This window comes from Arvicanthis niloticus, chromosome 1 (assembly GCF_011762505.2).
Source record: "Arvicanthis niloticus isolate mArvNil1 chromosome 1, mArvNil1.pat.X, whole genome shotgun sequence".
NCBI classification, from domain to species: Eukaryota; Metazoa; Chordata; class Mammalia; order Rodentia; family Muridae; genus Arvicanthis; species Arvicanthis niloticus.
Window position 1 is genome coordinate 128,251,079 of NC_047658.1, and position 21,180 is coordinate 128,272,258.

A 21,180-nucleotide genomic window follows, 5' to 3' on the forward strand; every position below is an offset into this window, starting at 1 on the left:
CCCTTGTTGGCTATAAAGACAAGTACTGAAAATGTCACTAATATAGACTGTATCATTATTCTATGCAACTAGAATGTACAGTAATGCTTTGATTTCCCTGTGATTTGTGTAATATTTATTAAAACAGTATCATGTTCATTTAAATAAAAATCATGTTTTAGAAGTCAAGAGAAAAACACAACTGTAAATCTGAAATTTATTTTGCTTTCTTGGAGTTATCTAAGGTCTACAAAAAAATCCTAAAATTGTCATTGGTCAGTCAAAATATTCAGAGTTTTTCAAGAACTCAAGGTTGACATGAAATGTTCTCTTCTTTAAACTCATGTCAAGGTTTAGTTGACAATATAACCATATGAAAAGATAAGACTATTAGGCCATTAAAGTGTTTGTGGGCAGGTTTTATTAAAAACATTACAAAAAGGCTTTCTAGATGGGTAATTGTTCTTTTTCACAGATTGACATCAAGGATACCCTTGTTGAGTGTGTTGGTCCCTAGATACTGCACTTGTAGTCTCCAGAATAAAAGAGCACTGAGTCATATATTATATTCCTGCTACCCAAAATGGACAGTGATCTTACCTATTCATTTGTTTAGTCAGTGTTGACTGTCAAGGAAGGGGTGAATTTCCTTTAATAAATAGTTCTCTGGCATTTGTCTCACTTCATCAATATAGAGAACAAATAGAAATTTCTCTGGAATATACTTCCTGATATCATTTAAAATCTATGTGTGTAGCCATGTAAAGTAATGATAAAACCTTACTCCTTCAAATAACCACCAAGTTACCTTAAAAGGTTAAAGTATATAAAAGAAACATACCCTTGGTTATAACCCCAGATCATTTCCTAGAATTTTTTAGGGTATTTTAAAATAATATTTCAAAACCATATTTCAAAATTTATTTGGCATTTTATAATTGTCTTTTTAAATAGGTGAACTTTAGTGTTGATTTTAGCATATGATATCACAATATTGTTGGCTCTACCTTCTAAATTAAATGGCAAAACATTGTTAGTCTTAAATTTAAACTAAACTTGTTTTTCTTTCAGATTATTAACACGGTGACAGAAGGAGAAGTTATAAATAAAACAAGCTTTATCCAAATTAGGAAGCACTAACAAAGAGAACTTACAAAATGAAAGTGAACCAACAAGATTGCATTGCTCTCAAGAAACGATGTTTATACAACGCATGCTATTTGTGAAACTATCTGCATCTCTGGACATAAGGACCTAAGAATCAAGGATGTTTTCCTATTACTTGTCTTTGTTGTCTCATGCATGGTACTTTCCAAATAGCTCACCAATCAGAGTAGACCCTAGCAGTGAATATATATATATATTTGTTATGTATTAAGAAAACATCATGAGTTCTGATAATCCTTGATCTACAATGCATTGTAAACACAATATTGTAACTCAAATTTTAATGTTCACTTCCTGACCAATGTTATGGAAGAGTAGACTGTGCAGTGTTACCTATTTCTTCATGACCCCACTTCTAACCGGGAGCTGTCGCTCTTCGATTGCCCGGCCTGGAATGAAAACACTGGACCATATGAGGTCAGCCAGGACAACATCAGAATTCAAGTTTTGAAGTATTGCCTTTAAAAATTAAATTTATACTGATTTTTGGATCATTATAAAGTAAATAAGAAGAAAATGGAAGCACCATGATTTGAGGGACTATTTGGACAGTAATATTTTCATTAAAAAGTATGGCAAGCAGCAAAGCAAGGCTTTTAACACTGTCTTTTTTGTGCCCTTCATTGCAATCAATGCTATGCTTTCTGTCCTGAACAGAGTTGATGAGCACATTGAATTAATCATAGGTTTAATTTCTGTGTGGGCTCCCTGTTCCAAATCTCTCATTGGCCTTTAATTAAAGCAGCTAATTATCTTTCAAATACTAGAAGCAAAAGAAACTGATTATTATCTCTAGTCTTTAAAGGCCATTACAAACAAATGCTGTAATCATGTTGGCTATTACTGACTTTTGTATATAAATTGTTTATGAGATATCTTATAGTTGTTGTAAAAGTATTCATCAACACTTAATTGTCAGGATTCCATTTTAGTGTGTATGTCATTTTTTTTCTTTTTTGCTTTCTTTATTTTAAAGTTGGCCATGGTAAATATGAAGATAGTGATCTCTTTTTTTTTCTTTGAGTTAGCATATGATTCTAATTACTTAAGTTTAGGATAGTAAAAGTCTAAAGCCTGGATAGTTTATAAGTTTAAGCCTGGATGACATCCAATGGTCAAAATGACTTTTATTTGAAAACTGTCGATAATAAGTATAACTTAGTATAACTTAGTACCATTGAATTACTTATTAAACAATTATTAAAACAATTTGAAAATTTTCCTACTCTCAGAAAGGAGGTACCACAGCAGAGTTTTATCACACTATAAAAAGTTAGTTACATTCTACAAAAAAAGGAAAATATTTCAGAAATTGCTAGTTATTTTAAAATGTGAGTATTTTGACAAAACATTTATATAAACAAAATTATGCCGTGGGAGTAGAGAAATGACTCTGCTAAGTTTTATTTCTAGCACTCATGTTCAGTGGACTGTAACCTTCTGTAACTCTGCCTCCAGGGTACCTAACATTTTCAGTCTTCATGGGAACTTGCAATTATGTGCATGTGCACAGGCACGGGCACACATACAGAGAACGAAACAATCAAAACTCTACACATCTTTTGAAAACTGTTTTCTATTTTACATACTTATATTTTTACACTCCAGATTTTATGCCCCTCCTCACCGTCTGCCCTCCAACTGTTCCATGTTGCATACCTCAACCCCACTCCCCTGTATCCACAAAGATGTCCCCAACCCTAACCTCTACCCCACGTGACCTCTAACCTCTCTGGGGCCTCCAGTCTCTTGAGGGTTAGGTGTATCATCTCTGATTGAACCCAGACCCAGCAGTCCTCTGCTGTATATGTGTTGGGGGCCTCATATCAGCTGGTTTATGCTGCCTTTTGATGGCCCGGTATTTGACAGATCTCAGGATCCAGATTAATTGAGACTGCTGGTCCTCCTACAGGGTTGCCCTCCTCAGCTTCTTCCAGATTTTCCCTAATTCAAGCACAGGGGTCAGCAGCTTCTGTCCATTGGTTGGATACAAATGTCTGCATCTCTTTCAGCTTCTTGCTGGGTCTTTGTGACTTCAGTCATGATAGGTCCCTATTTGTGAACACTCCATAGGCTCAGTAATATTGTCAGGCCTTGGGACCTCCCCTTGAGCTGGATCCACTTTGGGTCTGTCGCTGGATCTTCTTTTCCTCAGACTCCTCTCCATTTCTATCCCTGCAGTTCTTTCAGACAGGAAAAATTATGGGTCAGAGTTTTGCCTGTGGGATGACAATACCATCCTTCATTTGAAGTCCTGTCTTCCTGCTAAAGGTGGGCTCTATTAGTTCCCTCTAATAATCCTTCTCTGGACTGTCAGGCAGTTCATTTGAGTCCTGAGAGTCTCTCACCTCAGGTCTCTGGTGCATTCTGGAAGCCCCCCCCCCCCCCAGCCTCCTCCCTCCCTAGGTTGCCTGTTTCTATTCTTTCTGCTGGCCCTCAGGAGTTCAGTCCTTTTCCCTCACCCAATATCAGATCAGGTTCCGCTCTCCCCTCCACTCACTATCCACATTCCTACCGAGGTCCCTCCCTTTCTTCCCACTTATGATTGCTTTCTTCTCTCTCCCAAGTGGGACAGAGGCATCCTCACTTGGGCCTTTCAGCTTGTTGATCTTGTTTACTTCTGTGGACTGTATCTTGGGTATCCTCTCTCTCTCTCTCTCTCTCTCTCTCTCTCTCTCTCTCTCTCTCTCTCTGGCTAATATCTACTTATTAGTGAGTACATACCATGCTTGTCCTTTGGGGTCTGAGTTACCTCACTTAGAATGATATTTTCTAGTTTTATCCATTTGCCTGCAAACTCAGGATATCCACATTCTTACTAGCTGAGTAATATTCCATTGTGTAAATGAACCACATTTTCTGTATCCATTCTTCTGTCATGGGACATCTGGGTTGCTTCCAGCTTTTGGATATCACTAACAAGGCCACTAGGAACATAGTGGTGCATGTGTCCCTGTGGCATGGTGGAGCATCTTTTGGGTATATTCTCAAGAGTGGTATTGCTGGATCTTCAGGTAGATCTATATCCAATTTTCTGAGGAACCTCCAGATTGATTTCCAGAGTGGTTGTACCAGTTTGTAATCCCTCCAACAATGGAGAAGTGTTCCTCTTTCTCCATGTCCTCGCCAATGTGTGTTGTCACCTGAGGTTTTGATCTTAGTCATTCTGATTTGTGTAAGGTAGAATCTCAGGGTTGTTTTGATTTGTATTTCTATGATCACTAATAATGTTGAACATTTCTTTAGGTGCTTCTCAGCCATGAAAATTCCAACACAATTCTTCAAAGACATAGAAAGAGCTATTCTCAAATTAATCTGGAAAAAGAAAAACAAAACAAAACAGAATAGTGAAAATAATTCTTAACAATAAAAGAACAACTGGGGGAATCACCATCCCTGACCTCAAACTTTACTACAGAGCAATAGTAATAAAAACTTCATGGTGTTGGTACAGAGACAGACATGTTGATCAATGGAAGAGCCAGAAATAAAACCACACCCTTATGGACACTTGATCTTTGACAAAGAACCCAAATACAAACAATTGGCAAAAGAAAGTATCTCGAGTAAATGATGCTGGTCTAACTGGATGTTTGTATGTCAAAAAATGAAAATAGACCTATATTTGTCACTTTACACAAAGCTCAAGTCCAAGTGGATCAAGGACCTCAACATAAAAGCAGATATGCTGAATCTAATAGAAGAGAAAGTGGAAAAGAGTCTTTAATTTATTGGTACAGGGGTGAATTTTTTAAAGCAGAACTCCAATGGCTCATGCTCTAAGATCAAGAACTGATAAATGGGACCTCATAAAACTGGAAAGCTTCTGTAAGGCAAAGGACATAGTCAATAAGACAAATCGGCAACCTACAGATTGGAAAAAAATCTTCACTAACCCTACATCTGACAGATGACTAATAATCAAAATTCAAGAAACTAACCACCAAACAACCCAATAAAAGATGGAGTATAGAACTAAACAGAAAATTCACAACAATGGAATCTTGAAAAATGTTTTCTGACAGTACATAATTCAAAATGCCTGGGTGAGATTTACAAAGCCTGGCATTGTACACACAGATTCACATCAGCACTCAGGGTTCCAGATTACTTTCTTGAATTTATCTAAAAATTTCATACCACAATTTAAGTGTTTCATAAATAGAAAATAAAGTTATTGCTTTCATGTTGGCATGAAAGAGGGAAAGAGAGAGAGAGAGAGAGAGGTAGAGGGGGAGGAAGAGGTAGCAAGGGAGAGAGGAAGAGAGAGGGAGAGGGGGAGGGGAGGGGGAAGGGGAGAGGGAGGAGAGGAGGAAGAGGAGGAAGAGGAGGAAGAGGAGGAAGAGGGGGAAGAGGAGGAAGAGGGGAAGAGGGGAAGAGGGGGAGAGGGGAGAGGGGAGAGGGGGGAGAGGGGGAGAGGGGGAGAGGGGTAGAGGGGGAGAGGGGGAGAGGGGGAGAGGGGGAGAGGGGGAGAGGGGGAGAGAGGGAGGGGGAGGGGGGAGGGGGAGGGGGAGGGGGAGGGGGAGGGGGAGGGGGAGGGGGAGGGAAAGGAATGGGAGAGAGAGACGACATCCTGAAAACTCAGTGTAACATAGGATCCTATAATAAACTCAAATGACAATGAGTCCCATGAGTCCCTCCCATGACCTGTGAGTTGTGAAATCCTGAGCTGTATGAGACCCTGTTCTAAAATACAAATTAATAGTAGTTGCAGAAATGTGTCATTCAGTTCAATTTCATTGCAAATTTATAGACGGTAGTTTAATTCACAACACTCATGAAAAACCTAGATGAAGCTGTTACACATATAAACCTAGCACTAGAAAGGTGGAGACAAGGGAATCCCTTGATCTTGCTGATCAGTCAGCATGTTGAATCAACAAGCTTTATGTTCAGTGAGAGAGCATGACTCAAAAACGAAGATGGACAGAAGTTGAGAAAGACAGTTGGTCTCTCTCTCTCTCTCTCTCTCTCTCTCTCTCTCTCTCCCTCTCCCTCTCCCTCTCTTATACACACACCCAGGAATAGATACACACATACACACAAACAAAAAACAAAGAAATCTGTGAATTTTAATGCCTGATGAACAAGCTGGTGATAAGCTAAAACAAAACAAAACAACAAACAACTACAAGCTCAAGTCCATTTTCCTATCAAATATCTTTACCTTTAATGATGTATAATTGAATGTACAATTACATTAATCTTATTGCAAACGTTAATGCTTAATATTCCCAAGTCTATATACCACCGAACTGTTAATAGTCTATTAAATGGTTGTGTGATTGTCCCCATCCTCTTTCATTAAGGATGGAGTACTAAAAACGTATCTGACAGAATGTCAGGAGTATGGGGTGGTATGTGACATGTCAGACCATGGCAGAGCACATTCATGAAGTAAACAGGGAATGCACATTTTCTATTATTGTTGTCGCTACTGCTGCAGAAGGCAAGAATGACTTTCATTCATCTCTATAACCTTTCACTAAATAGTAGCTTTGTAGAATCTCTTCAGTGTCTCTTAATATATTGCAGAAAATGAATTATGAATGATAGAAAAAGATAGATATGTGCAAGGTGCAGTGCTCACTACTGACTTTGTGGATTTTATTGGTTAAGAGTCACGAATCATGACCTTCCACTCTCCGTTTCAATATGAAGTTTCTTTGTTATCTTATTTACTGTTCCCTAGAACTTAAGTTCCTGAGAGGTCTTTGGGTTCTCTCAAATTTCTTTGGAGTCTACCATAATCAGTCCAATTCTTCCTGCTTTGTAAATGAGGTTTGAAATGACGTAGTTCAGCATTTGTATGGGCTGCTATTCTGTGTCTGTCCAGCCAAAATTGAAAGACACAAGGTGATGAAAGCAGTGCTATCGGAGGTGTCCAGACAACCCACACTTAGAGTTACAAAAACTCAAGGGAAACAGAACAAATTTTCCTTGGTAGTAACGACAGCCATTGCCATAGGAAGAGCTAAACCAGAAGCTCTAAAGGAGGTCACAGGCAGAGGTGGCTTTTGCACCCTATTGCCTCTCCAGGATGGATTGCAGCAAGAACAGAGAGGTGTCTGGGCTCTTATAGGTACTCTTATGGTTGATATGCTTAGATTGATGCTTGTGAACCACAGTCCTGGGAAGGTTTAAAAATTCAAAGCTCATCCCATGGGCCCTTAGAAATTCTTAGAGACATCCTGCACTGAGGAAAATTTTGAAACCCTGGGGCTTCTTGGTTTCTTTTCAAGAAAGATTATTTATTTTGTTTTTATATGCGTGTTTTATCTGCATGTGTATAGGTGCACTATATGCATGTCTTATGTAGAAATCTGAAGAAGGTGCCAGATACTCTGGAACTGGAGTTAAATGGTTGTAAGCCACTATGTGGGGACTAGAAATTAAATGCAGGCTCTCTGAAAGGTGGGAAGAGTAAGAAGAGGAAGAGGAGGAGTAAGGAGAGGAGGAGCTAGGAAATGAGAGAGAGGGGAACATGGAGGCGAATGTTCCTGTATCTCTGCCAGTCAAAGATAGTTGATATATCTAGGTTGGGTATTGGGTTACACTTCTGATTTTATGGGCATCTTGTTATTGAGCATTACCAAACTTATAAAGCCTTTGATTAATATTAAATAAATAAATAAATAAATAAATAAATAAATAAAAGATATCAATTATACAGAAATACAGCATAGTTATGAATGGAAAGTGAAATAAAGAAAATGTGTGGAGGATTAGCAAGGAAAGAAAACTTGCAGAGAAGTGCAAATAAGGAAGAATAAAAACCTAAGGAACTTAGCTTTTTCATTGAATTTACTTTGGGCACTATATGCTATTGCCCAGCAGATGGTGATAGAGATCCACATCCCAACATCCAAGCAGGCTTGTAGTCTGTTCTCTAGACACAGCAGAAGCCAGAAAGAAACTTAGAATCCCAAGGCAATTGATCAGATAGTCGGCATTGAGCGATGACTTACTAGACCCTATTAGTGCTAGGTCAGATTGAGGTATTGATATGTGTTCTTGATGACTTTTTTCTGCCTTTGTGCATGCAAGAGGAGGCAGCCAAAACCCCTATTTTACAGCTTTTAGAAGTTTCCTCTGTTAGAATACAAAGGAAATCATCTTCTGGATAGCTTGTCCTCCTTGCACTTCTACAGGGAATTATCCTAGGGGAGTGAAAGAGAGATACAGAAAGAGAAGGTGTATGGAAAAACCACATCAAGACATTTGAGTTGGAGTCAGAGATCACAAGTCCCCAAAGGGCCATTGCTATTGCTTGCCCCTTTACCTTGAGGCCAAAAGAATCCCTTTGTCAGGAGGGGAGGAAGGCTACATGATTCACTCAAGGGACTGGAGTTTAGGTTAAGATTCATTGTCTTTGAGGATGTTACTGCCTCGGATTTGGGTTGAATTGGTGTATTGAGGAAGGATTTCATGTAACCCAGGTTGGCATCAAACATTTTTTTGTAACTGAGGCTAGTCTTGACATACAGATTTTCCTATTCCTGTTGCCTACATGCTAGAATCATGGGCAAGTACCACAATTCCTGGCCTAGTCTGCCTGTTTTTTTTTTTTTTTTTTTTTTTTTTTTTTTAAGTTATAATTATATAACTCATTCTTCTCCCTCTAAACCCTTAAATACCCCATCTCAATTTCCTTTGAAACTCATAGCCCCTTTTATTTATTATTGCTTAAACACACACACTCACATGATATATATATATATATATATATATATATATATATATATATACATATATATACATACATATATATGTATATATGTATATACATATATATACATATATATGTATATATACATATATATACATACATATATATGTATATATGTATATACATATATATACATATATATGTACCATAGAGATATAAAAATATAGATATATATTCACTGAGTCTGTTTAGTTTTGTATTTTCTTGATGGAACCAGAGCAAAAGATGTTTAGACTTCAGTGGCTCTTGTAAGTTTAGAAAAATCATCTTAGCTGTAATCAAATGGGTAAAATATGGACAAACTTCTATAAAATGACATTTCTGATAGTCTGAGTTTAAGTAAAAGACCACCTAAATAGATTAAGACAGATTTATATAAAATTTGAACTGAAAAAAATGAGTTTACTTTAAAAAATTTTGCCCAGTATTTATCATTTTAATGTCTCATAAAACAAAAACTCTAGCAAATGTTTTAACTATGTGGTAATTCTATGAACTGGGAATTAGGGAAAAGATGTATCTCCAGATTTTAGTATCATGTTATCTCCATGTGTGCACTACAGCAAAGAATCACATTGGGGCTTTCAGAGTGGGAATTGAGAGGCACTGTCCTAACTCAAGCACCCACTGAAATAAAGAAGTTATTGTCTCATATCTTCTACACTGGGAGAATATAGGTCTGATGAACAAAAGAGATTTTCACTCACATCACAGATCCTGGATCTAACTGACAAGTCATTAATAGCCATGGTTAAAAAAATAGGGATATTTGAGAACAGCATGTTTCAGTAAAATCTAAGCATTGTTTGGTGACATACCTGTGCTATGAGATTCTGACCTCGTTTACTGTCATCGAGTGTGTGATTTCATAACTTTATAGTGGTTTAGGGATGATAAAAACTCTTGCCCTCTCCTGTCACCCATGAACTGAGGATGGAGAGTAAGTCTCCCAAGGAAGACAAATAAAGACCTTGACTCACACCACAGCTCCTTGAGCTAACTGAACCTGAACTTTCACACCCACCTTCTTCCAGCTCTTCAAACAAAAAAGATGTGTGTCCTTTTGTGGTGGGAATTCTCAGGGGGTTATTCTCCATCTTTTATTCTGCCTTACCTAAACCAGACACAGGACAGTTACATAATCTACCCATCTCCATTTTAAAAGAAATGTAGGTTTTCTCCTGTCAGAATAAGGGATTGCTTTATCACAATACTTGAAAAAAATGTTTGATAAATTGTGTTGTGACTTCATACATTAATAATAAAACCAAGATTTTCCTGAAAATGACCAGTTTTTGAACCCCCTTTCCATAAAGCCTTTTGAATAAGCCCTTTGTTTATACCACTTCACCCAAAATAATGATGACATATAACTTACAAAACTGAAATCATAGACTTTTTAGAGGTATAGAAATAAGCATGTTAAAATGCATTTTATTACTATTAAACTTAGTTCAGAGGAAAACTCAATTAGCAGAAACTCACATAGGACAAAGAAAAACTGGAATGAGGAGCTGAAGCTTTGAGACAATTTCCCAACATTGATTCAAGGGCAGCAAGACAACCCAGGTCATTTATGTATCAATGAGGTATAGAACTTGACCAAGAATTCATAACAGAGGAGTCTGGAATGGCTGGGAAGTACCTAAAGAAATGTTCAAAGTCCTTAGTGATCATAGAAATTCAAATCAAAACAACCCTGAGATTCCACCTTACACCAATCAGAATGGCTAAGATCAAAACTTCAGGTGAAAACACCTGTTGGCAAGGATGTGAGAGTTACACTCCTCCATTGCTAGGGGGATTGAAAACTGGTACCAGACTGGAAATCAATTTGGATGTTCCTCATTAAATTGGAAATATATCTGTCTGAAGACCCAGCAATACCACTCTTGGGAATATACTCAAAAGATGCCCTACCATGCCATAGGTGCACATGTACTACTAGGTTTATAGCGGACTTGTTTGTGATATCCAGAAGCTGGAAACAACTCAGATGTCCCATGACAGAAGAATGAATACAGAAAATGTGGTTCATTTACACAGTGAAATACTACTCAGCTATTAAGAATGAGAACATCTTGAGTTTTGCAGGCAAATGGATGAAATAGTAAATATCATCCTAAGTGAGGTAACTCAGACCCAAAAGGACATGTATGGTATGTATTCATGATAAGTGGATATTAGCAAAAAAAAAATACAGAATACCCAAGATGTAGTCCACAGAACTCAAAAAGGTCAAAAATCTAAAGGGCTCAAGTAAAGATGCCTCAGTCCTACTTGGGAGGGAGAGAAAAGCAATCACAAGGGGGAAAGGAGAGAGGAACCTGGGAGGGAAATCGGACTGGGAGGGGGTAAGAGGGAAACATGATCTGGTATTGGGCGAGGAAAAAGGACTGAAGCCCTGAGGGCCAGCAGAAAGAATGGAGACAGGCAACCTCAGGAGGTAGGAGGTTGAGGGGATGCTCCAGAATGTACCAGAGACCTGAGAGTTGAGAGACTCTCAGGACTCAAAGAGAGGAACCTTAGAAGAAATGCCCTACAGTGGGCAGAGGGAACTTGTAAAGCTCACCTCCAGCAGAAAGACAGGGCATGAAGTGAGGGATGGGGTTGCCATCCCACAATCAAAACCATGACTCGTAATTGTTTCTGTCTGAAAGAAACAGGGATGAAAATAGAGAGGAGCCCGAGGAAAAAAGGTCCAGTGACAGGCCCAGGGTGGGATCCAGCTCAAGGGGAGGCCCCAAGCCCTGAAACTATTACTGAAGCTATGGAGTGCTCACAAAAAGGGACCTATTATGACTGCCCTATGAAAGACACAACAAGCAGCTGAAAGAGTCAGATGCAGATATTTGCAACCAACCAATGAACAGAAGTTGCTGACCCTGTGGTTGAATGAGAGAAAGTCTGAAAGTAGCTGAGCAGGATGGTGACCCTATAAGAAGACCAGCAGTCTCAATTAACCTGGACTCCCAAGAGTTTTCAGACACTGAGCCACCAACCAGACAGCATACACCAGCTGATATGAGGCCCCCAACACATATAAAGCAGAGGACTGCCAGGTATGTACTCAGTCAGAGAAGATGCACTTAACCCTCAAGAGACTCGAGGCCCCAGGGAGTGGGGAGGTCTGGCCAGGTAGAGGGTGGGGACATCCTATTGAGAACTGGGATGGGGGGGGTAGGGATAGGGGGTAGTATGGGACATGTAACAGTCAGAGGGTGGACCAGGAGGGGGATAAAGTCTAGAGTGTAAAATAAATAAATAAATAAATAAATAAATAAATAAATAAATAGAAACAATGCATTATCTGCTCCATTCTTTGTCCATGTATTTCCTTTAGAAAGGAGCAATTAATTTTGAGAAGGGTGGGTGGCCTCATCCCTCAACTGGTGTCCATGCATAACCTCCGGATATGGTCTCTGAAGGTTCTCTCTCCTATTTCTTGGTTATTTTTGCTAATGTCATCCCAGTTGGCTCCTGAGAACCTCCTGCTTTCCTGGTGTCTGGGACTTTCTCCCCAGTTCTCCATCCCCCATTGCTCCATCCGCCTCTGTTCAATTTCCTGACCCATCTCCTTCATCTCTTCCCATACCTGATCTTGTCCCCCTTTTTTCCTCTTCCCCTCCTCTCTTCTTCCCAAGTCCTGCCCACCCTATTCCTCCCATGATTATTTTGTTCCCCCTTCTAAGTAAAACTGAGGAAAGGCCATTCACAGACTGCCCCGCCTGTGTATCCATCCTATATGCAGCCACCATACCTAGACACTATTGCTGATCCCAAGAAGTGATTGCTGACAGGAGCCTGATATGGATGTTTCCTGAGAGGCTCTGTCTGAGCCTGACAAATACAGATGTGGCTGCTTGCAGACAACCAGGGGACTGAGTAGGGTGTCCCCAATGGAGGAGCTAGGGGAAGGACTAAAGGAGCTGCAGGGGTTTACAACTCCACAGGACAAACAACAATATCAACCAATCAGACCTCCCAGAGCTCCCAGGGACTAAACCACCAACCAAAGAGTACACGTGGACGGACCCATGGCTCCAGCTGCATATGTAGTAGAGGATGGCCTTGTAGAGCATCAAAGTGAGGGGAGGCCCTTGGTCCTGTGAAGGCTTACTGCCCAATGTAAGAGAATGCTAGGGCAGTGGGGTGGGAGTGGGTGTGTGGGTGGGGGAGCAGTCTCATGGAGTGCTCCCTGCCTCTTATGAACACTTTTGCTTGCCAAAAGTCACGTATCCAAAAAACAAAAAAACCTCAAAGCTTTAAAATATTTGTGAAAAATATCCCATTGTATTTAGAATTAATTATTCTTCTGATTTAAAATTAGATCATTGATTATAAAATCTGCTTTAGGAGTTCCTAGAATAACCTCACTAAATAGTATGATAGTATGAAAATTCCCAAACCTTTTCAAGTAAAACACTAAAAAAATAGCACAATTCAAATATATTAGCTCTATTTCTGGGGAAGAAAGGGACATTTTTGTCATTAGGAGTGCCACACACTAGAAGGGTACCCATGCTATTGTAAACAACCTAAAGAAACCCATCTCCTCCCTCTCTCTCTCTCTCTCTCTCTCTCTCTCTCTCTCTCTCTCTCTCTTTCTCTTTCTTTCTCTTTCTGTCTCTTTCTTTCTCTCTCCTTCTCTCTCTCTCTCTCTCTCTATCTCTTTTTTTGTCTCTCTCTCATACACAGAGTAGCAGGAGGAGTAGACAAGAGAAAGACAGTGGAAGAGAAGAGAGCAAAAAATGGTAATGTAAAATAAATATGAGCCAAATGCACTATTATTTATATGGAAATGTCTTCTTATTATGTATTATTAATATACATTAATAAAAATGTGAAAATAAATCTAACTCACAAAATAATTTTAATGCAATTATACTCATAATAGAATATGAAAAATTACTTCAGTTCTTTATTTCAGAACAAGTAAAAGGATAGCAAAAAGGATTTGGTATAAAAGATATGAAGTGAATGCTGAGAACTGACAGCTCTTCCCCAGGGAAGACCATACCAGTTGAGTATCAAGTACCAAATGAGCAGATGAAAGATCATATGAATATAAATAATATACAAACTAAGTAGGTTATACTGGAGAACATAAACATATGTGTATATATTATGCATGTAACAGCAATTAATTTTAAAAATCTCAAGGATTTGAAAAAGAACAAGAAAAGGCATATTTTGGAGGGAGAAAAGGTAAAGGTTGAATGATGTAATTATATTGTGAATCTCAAAGGTAAAATAAAAAACTGTCACAAAGCGAAGCAGAGTAAAGGAAGGAATAGCAATGGGAGTTGCTAATAAGATCTCATGGTGCTCCTGCCTGGATTTCTGTTTTTCTGTCCCCAGATACAGAACGGCTTCAACAGATTTGCACTTTTGACCAAGGAAGAATTCTAAAAATGTGTCTCAATGAGTAAACATCCTGCTTCTCAGGTCCCACAACTCTAATGAGCAAAGACAATTCTGCAAACTCTGAAGAGCCATGGCACAAGTGAACCCCCTCTTCTCGAGTAGCTATAAATTATAAACAACAACAAAAACCATAGTAACTGAAATACAGTTTTAGAGTAGAATTTGTGCTAATTGATAGAGAAAATCCTGTAGCATCCTTAACAAAGGAAACTGGAAAAAATCGTTTTGGCTAACCTGCTGTCCTGAGACCATGGCAACTGAGAGCTAAGATCATGTGTTCCTAAGGAAGCAGGGGATCAAGGGCAATTATTCACCATTGAAGCTTTGGTGGTGACCTCACTCCGTCCCAGATGCATGTCATTATGAAAGAATAAATTAGCTAACATTGCCAAGGTCAAGTTCACCTAAGGTAACATGTCAAGAATGTTTCTGATGATGTGCCTATTTAACAAACTTGCATTTGGCATCAAATAGGAAGAAACAGAAACTAATATAAAATGTCAAATGTTGATCTGCAGATCAACTGGAGAATATCAAAATTCTTGCTTGCAGTGTGAAATGTTCCCACCATACCCACAATATACCTGGTAGTTCCACAGCCGTGTGAATGAATGCCAGTGACTCAGCAATTTAGACCAGAAATGCATGCATGTGCTCACAAAATAGCATGTGCCAGACTTTTGACTCAGGCACTTTCCAAAGCAGACACCAACTGTAAAATCCCAAAGTGGTTTTATCAGCAGATTAAGTTAACTGCTTGTGATGTGTGTAACTATAAGAACTTTTCAGAATTGGAAGTGAATAAAATTTATCTACATTCAACATGGAAAATACTGAAAAACCTCAGATCACCTAGTAAAGAGATTGTGGAAAAAAAAAAAAAAAAAGCCAGAACAATAAAATGTATGTTTGGTTCTTAGAAAAGACAAAGAAAACAAGGCATGGAGATTAGAACCATGGTGCAGCCTGGGGCATAGAAAGCAGAGACTGGAAGGGATTGCTGGCTCAGGGGTATTGGTGGTGGAAGGATTGTGAAAATATACCTACTTTAAATCATATTTCATACTATTTTCTGTACAAATTTTATTTTAATAAAATACTTTCCCCAAAACAGGTGTTTGTAGCATGGAACAGGAAGTGCTAGAGAGAAATGAGCAAGTTAACTTTCTTTGAATGAAGAAAATTATTTTGAAAATGGCAAACTGTAAACCAAACACAATACTTTCTTTATACAATTGACTTGGTGTCTAACTTTTCTAATAGCAATGAAAACAATAGCTTTGGTTTTCCCCTCTAAACAAGAGACTGTTCCTATTCTGCTCCAGAGAACAATTGTCATGAGTCTGGCTCCATTTCCCAAGTTTACTGAAATGGTTAGAGTAAGAATAGGGAGAGGGAACTTATAGAGCCCACTTCCAGCAGAAAGACAGGGCTTCAAATGAAGGAGGGGGTTGCCATCCCACAGTCAAAACTCTGATCCATAATTGTTCCTGTCTGAAAGAACTACAGGGATGGAAATGGAGAGGAGCCTGAGAAAAAGAAGGTCCAGTGACAGGCCCAAAGTGGAATCCAGCTCAAGAGGAGGTCCAAGGTCTGACACTATTACTGAGGCTATGGAGCATTCACAAAAAGGGACCTATCATGACTGCACTCAAGACCCAACAAGAAGCTAAAAGAGTCAGATGCAGATATTGCACCCAACCAATGGACAGAAGCTGCTTACCCCTGTGCTCAAATTAGGGAAAAGTTGGAAGAACCTGAAGAGAAGGGCAACCCTGTAGGAGGACCAGTAGTCTCAATTAATCTGGACCCTGAGATCTGTCAAACACTTGACCACCAAAAGGTAGCATACACCAGCTGATATGAGACCCCCAACACATATACAGCAGGGGACAGCTGGGAATGTATTCAATCAGAAATGATGCACATAACTCTCAAGAGACTGGAGGCCCTGGGGAGTTTAGAGGTCATGGGAGGAAGGGGTTGGGGACATCCTTGTGGGTGACAGCAGGGTGAGTTAGAGGTATGGGATGTGGAACAGTTGAAGGTGGAACAAGGGAGAATAAAATCTGGAGTGTAATAAATAAATAAATAAATAAATAAACAAATATTTTTATATTACAGATACTTACCTTATCACCACTAAGATATTAGGTGACTTGGTTGTACCTTTTAATAATGTTACAACCTCTTCCTAATCTACCAGATTTCTAACTATCCTACTAGCATTACCTCTGAGATGGCAAAATCCACCATGATGCTAGGCCATTACACAGTAGTGAGACTGCCCCAAAGATAGAACGTAGCACAGTGGTAGAGCATGTGTCTAGGAAGTGGAAAGTGTAGGCTCCAATTTGTAGTCCCCAAATTCTCTACTCCTCAGTCAGAAATAATATCAAGAGGTCTGCTGATTTCCTGTGATGATGCCTGATGTGCAATGCTAAGATATAGAACGTAGGGGAAGGACAAGATGCTCTGAGAAGCCAAGGCATGAAAGATCTGGAAGAGTAAGGAGCTAAACAAGAGTACAGAATGATAGAGCTATCTGAGTATCACTGACCAACAAAGACATTTTCCCATGTTATGATCTTACTGCGAGCATACTATAAAGGAATTTGCAAGTGTACATCTGACTTGGATGTATGAGAAAGATAGGCTAAATCTTGAACTTTCAAGAGCATTTATAAACAAAAGCTAAAGATATACAACTGAATAGGTAATACAAGAACATATGCTATGTATTTTTGTTGTCACACACACACATATATGTGCGCATAAAAAAATATGCGTATATACTTGTTTCATCATTTGTCTCTACCTTAAAGAACAATTAGCAATCTCATTCTAATGAATTCTTTTGTGTCTGCTATTGAAAGTGCCTGGGTTGGAAGTACATGAAAATTTTCTAGTATTACTGAATAAAATGTTAAGGAGTAATTCTCCTTGACCAGTAGTGGATGAACTAGTACTTCTAAGGCTTCATATCCACAGTTTTGCCTTCTTTTATTCTCAGTCACCACCCTTTGTTTTAAATAGATGTAAAAATTCAACAACCTGGAGTGTTGATTCACAGTTCTGTGTTCTGCTCTGAAATGCTAAGAATTTTATGATAGATACTCACCACCTTTAAGACTTTGTTTATAGTTTATATGCAGTAGTAAACTCAAATAATACTACATTTAGAATATAAGCTTAAGCTCATTTGGGAAGAAAAGAGTAGGTTTCTGATTTACAGTCGTGAACATCTAAATAGAAGATATTGCCTTAATAACTTGGGTTTTCAACAAAGTCAGTTAAAGCTATACACTACAGTCCATAACATTTGTGTGTGTGTGTGTGTGTGTGTGTGTGTGTGTGTGTGTGTGTGTGTGCGCTATGTATTAACCCCATGGCAATATGCATATTTTATAAACAAATAAATAGCAGAAACAGTGATCACTTGCATGCATACTTATCTTTTATACGTTTTGCTTAATACACCTCAATCTTATAGGAAAATAGAATGTAAATCATGAAAAATAGCCTTCAATTCACCATGGTTTGCTGTGAAATGAGCATGACATCAATGAAACATTTTGTCTTTGTTTCCTATTGCTCTCATAAAACACACTGACAAAACTCTTTACGGATAGAAATGATTTATTTAGGCTCATAAATAAATTCTTAGTTACAGAACATCATTATAAGGAAGCCAAGGCAGTAAGGATATAAAGTAGTCAAATTACATCAAGGAACATACAAGTATGAATATGTTTATATGTGCACTCAGCTGGATTTCTCTTACATACTTTAAACCACTCAATTAAGATAACCAAGATTGTCCTGTAGGACATTCTGATCTAGAAAATGTATGTACTCACTTACAAATTATACAACCCAAAAGGCTTAACATAAGTTCTTATTTCTTCAAATATTCATAGTGTTGTCCAAATTTCAAATTCTTTTTATCCTTTTATATGTCAAATTTATTCTATTTTACATTGATTAAATATTTAAGTCACCATTGTATGTCTTTTTCATGTCTAGTAACACAGAAGCATAGACTGGGTAACATATAAAGAGAGAAATTCAATTTAGGTTGTGGTTTTAGTCCAAGATTGAAGGGGCTTGCCTATAATGATAGCTTTCTAATTAGCAAAGGCTTGAGGTGGCAAGGGTATAGGAGGAGCTAAGGTGAAAGGAGTAAGGAGAGGAAGAGGAAAAGGAAGAGGAGGAACGAGGAAAGCAGGAGGGCAGAGATGTAGGAGGATGAAAAGCCATGCAGGTATGGAGAGCAATCCTGGGTAACAACTTATATTCAGGTTAGCTAATTGAGAAACACCTCTAATTGTATGGGCATATTGTTATTGAGCATTACTAAACATATAAAGCCTTTGATTAATGTTTTAGCATTAGAGTCTCATTTTCTACCGGGCCCACATGGATGGTGGGATGGTCTGGGCACTGCCCAACCTTGAGGAGACAATGTGGAAGATTGGCAGAGCCATCTCCCATGGTGGCATCTTGTGAGTGGCAGGGCTGGTGTCTCTGGCCACCTGAGCAGACTGCCCAAGGTGAACAGCGGCTGTACACTGCCACTGCTCCTGGCTGCAGGCCTAGGCTAGTCGGGAACATGGTGGCTGATTGAGAAAGGACGGATTGAATGCCACCATTTTAAGTATCTCCCTCATCACAAGGGTACAAATTAAATGACAAATCTAGTGAAAGAAAAATGTGAAAGTTACTCTTAGTAAAGTCCTTTCTTGAGATACCTCATTAGTCTATTAATTGCATATATAGTTTAAAGCATTTATCAAAGCATAACCCTAATCACCTTATGTCACTCACAGTATAATGTCATAATTTAGATCAAATTTCAACGTGAATTTCAGAAAAAAAGAATCTGTAATTAGCAATCATAGATTATATCTCCATTTTCATGGCTTTGGCCTTTAATTTTTTTATTGATTTAAAGAAAAAATATTGTCAATTGGAGATTCTATTCCTCTCTTTCCATTACATATGTCACTAATGCATTTTCCCCCAACTTGGCTTGCTTTTGTTTCCACTCATTAATATTTTGTTTAGCAGTAATCCAAAATGTTAATATCAGAAATGAATTAACCTATTCATACGGACCATGTTTTGCTCCTTCATTAAGTAGTATCTCTTTCTTATTTAGGAAATATCTTCTAAACAATATGGCTTTTCTCAATGAAGCCTTGATTTCTGCTTAAAATTTTCTTTCTGAAATGCGTATTTTGGAAGCTTATTTCAATTACTCCTTATAGAGATCGGTAATTTCCCCAGACACATGCAGCTGACAGATACTGCCCCTGAATATTTACTGCAGAGGTCAACAAGAAAAGACAACAAAGGATAAGAGTTCGAGACTATCTATATCAGCTAGAAAAGAAGTTTGTATAAATATATTGAGATACTGCGAAGGTTTTTCTAGACTTTAGGCATATTTTCTAGAACTTACTGCCTTCATGGAAAATGTACAAGCCTTGAATTGATTTTTATACATATTTTGATTTTCCATTAAATTTTATATAGTGTGTGATTTTGATTAGACCTGTTGCTCAATATTCATATGATGTTTTCTGAAAAAAAATTATATCTATATGTATGTATAATTTTCAGTATTTTTCTTCAATTAAGAATTTGGAACTGTCTACAACCAATATTGTCAAGGACTTTTCTTTGTCAGTGAAAATATTATAGAGCATAGTTTAGTATCAGTGTAACAATGTTTAGTTTCAGTGTCACAAGATGCTGGTAAGCAAGACTAGATATCCCAGGCTTTTGATACTAATTCTGTGAGTATTTGTTAGACCAGCCTTCAGTGCTTACTTCAAGAAATCCTAGGGAGGAAGACCTTGGGAGATAGGAATGGAAGCAAGGTCACAAGATAAGTCTCTTCAAGGCTAAGAAAAGGTGGGTTGACTTCTTTACTTACAAAACCTAAGGTGTTTGTAAACTGGAGTAGGCATTTTGAAAGGGAATTGGGAGTAGGAATTGGGAGAACTTGTCTCCAGTGAGGCCCTGGGGTGGACAAGTTTTCTTTTCAGATGTTATTTCCAGTAGTCCCAAATATCTTTCAACTTACAGATAACTTGGTTATCCCATTGAAAAGTAGGCAAATCTTAGCATTTTTTGTTAGTATAAACTGCACATAATGAAAGCAAGGAGCCCATCTTTCTGGGAAGGTGATTAAAAAGTGACAGATGCCATCAGAAAACAAAGAATTTTCTTGAAACATATGTCAGATTCAACAGCTGAATCAACTATGTTGGCAGGACTTGGAGCCTGGGACAGAAAAGTTTGTGATGTTTTTGGACTAAAGACATTCTGTTTCCAAAATTTCCTAAATCCAAAGGTGCTCTCTAAGCATATCACAAATGAGATAGGTAAAAAGCTAATTCTATAAAAATTTGTCATAAAATGAATATCCTGTGTTATAAGAAGAATTTTAAAAATAGTTAATATTTTACTTAGTAAGACATGGACTTAGGACCAGAGTGTCTTTGAAGCTACCTTTTTAACTCAATATATATTTCTCATACACACATTTATTCACTCATTAATTTTGTTATTTACTGACAGTGCTATTAGACAGTATTGGGAATTTTGCTACATATACACTTAAACTGTGAAATCTATTTCTGAGTGATTTTAATTGGGATCATTGGACATCTACTACCTGACTGAACTACTGATAGACACTGGATACATCAGGAAGAAATGCAGACTTGTCTCTGTATTGATGGAGCTTAAAGAGTAGAAGAGGGGATTGGTTTTTGGACAATGAATGATCCTCATATTAGGCAGAGATACAGGATGTGACCAGGAAAGCAACAGATGTGTCAAACCCATCTCAGTGGCTTATTAAAATA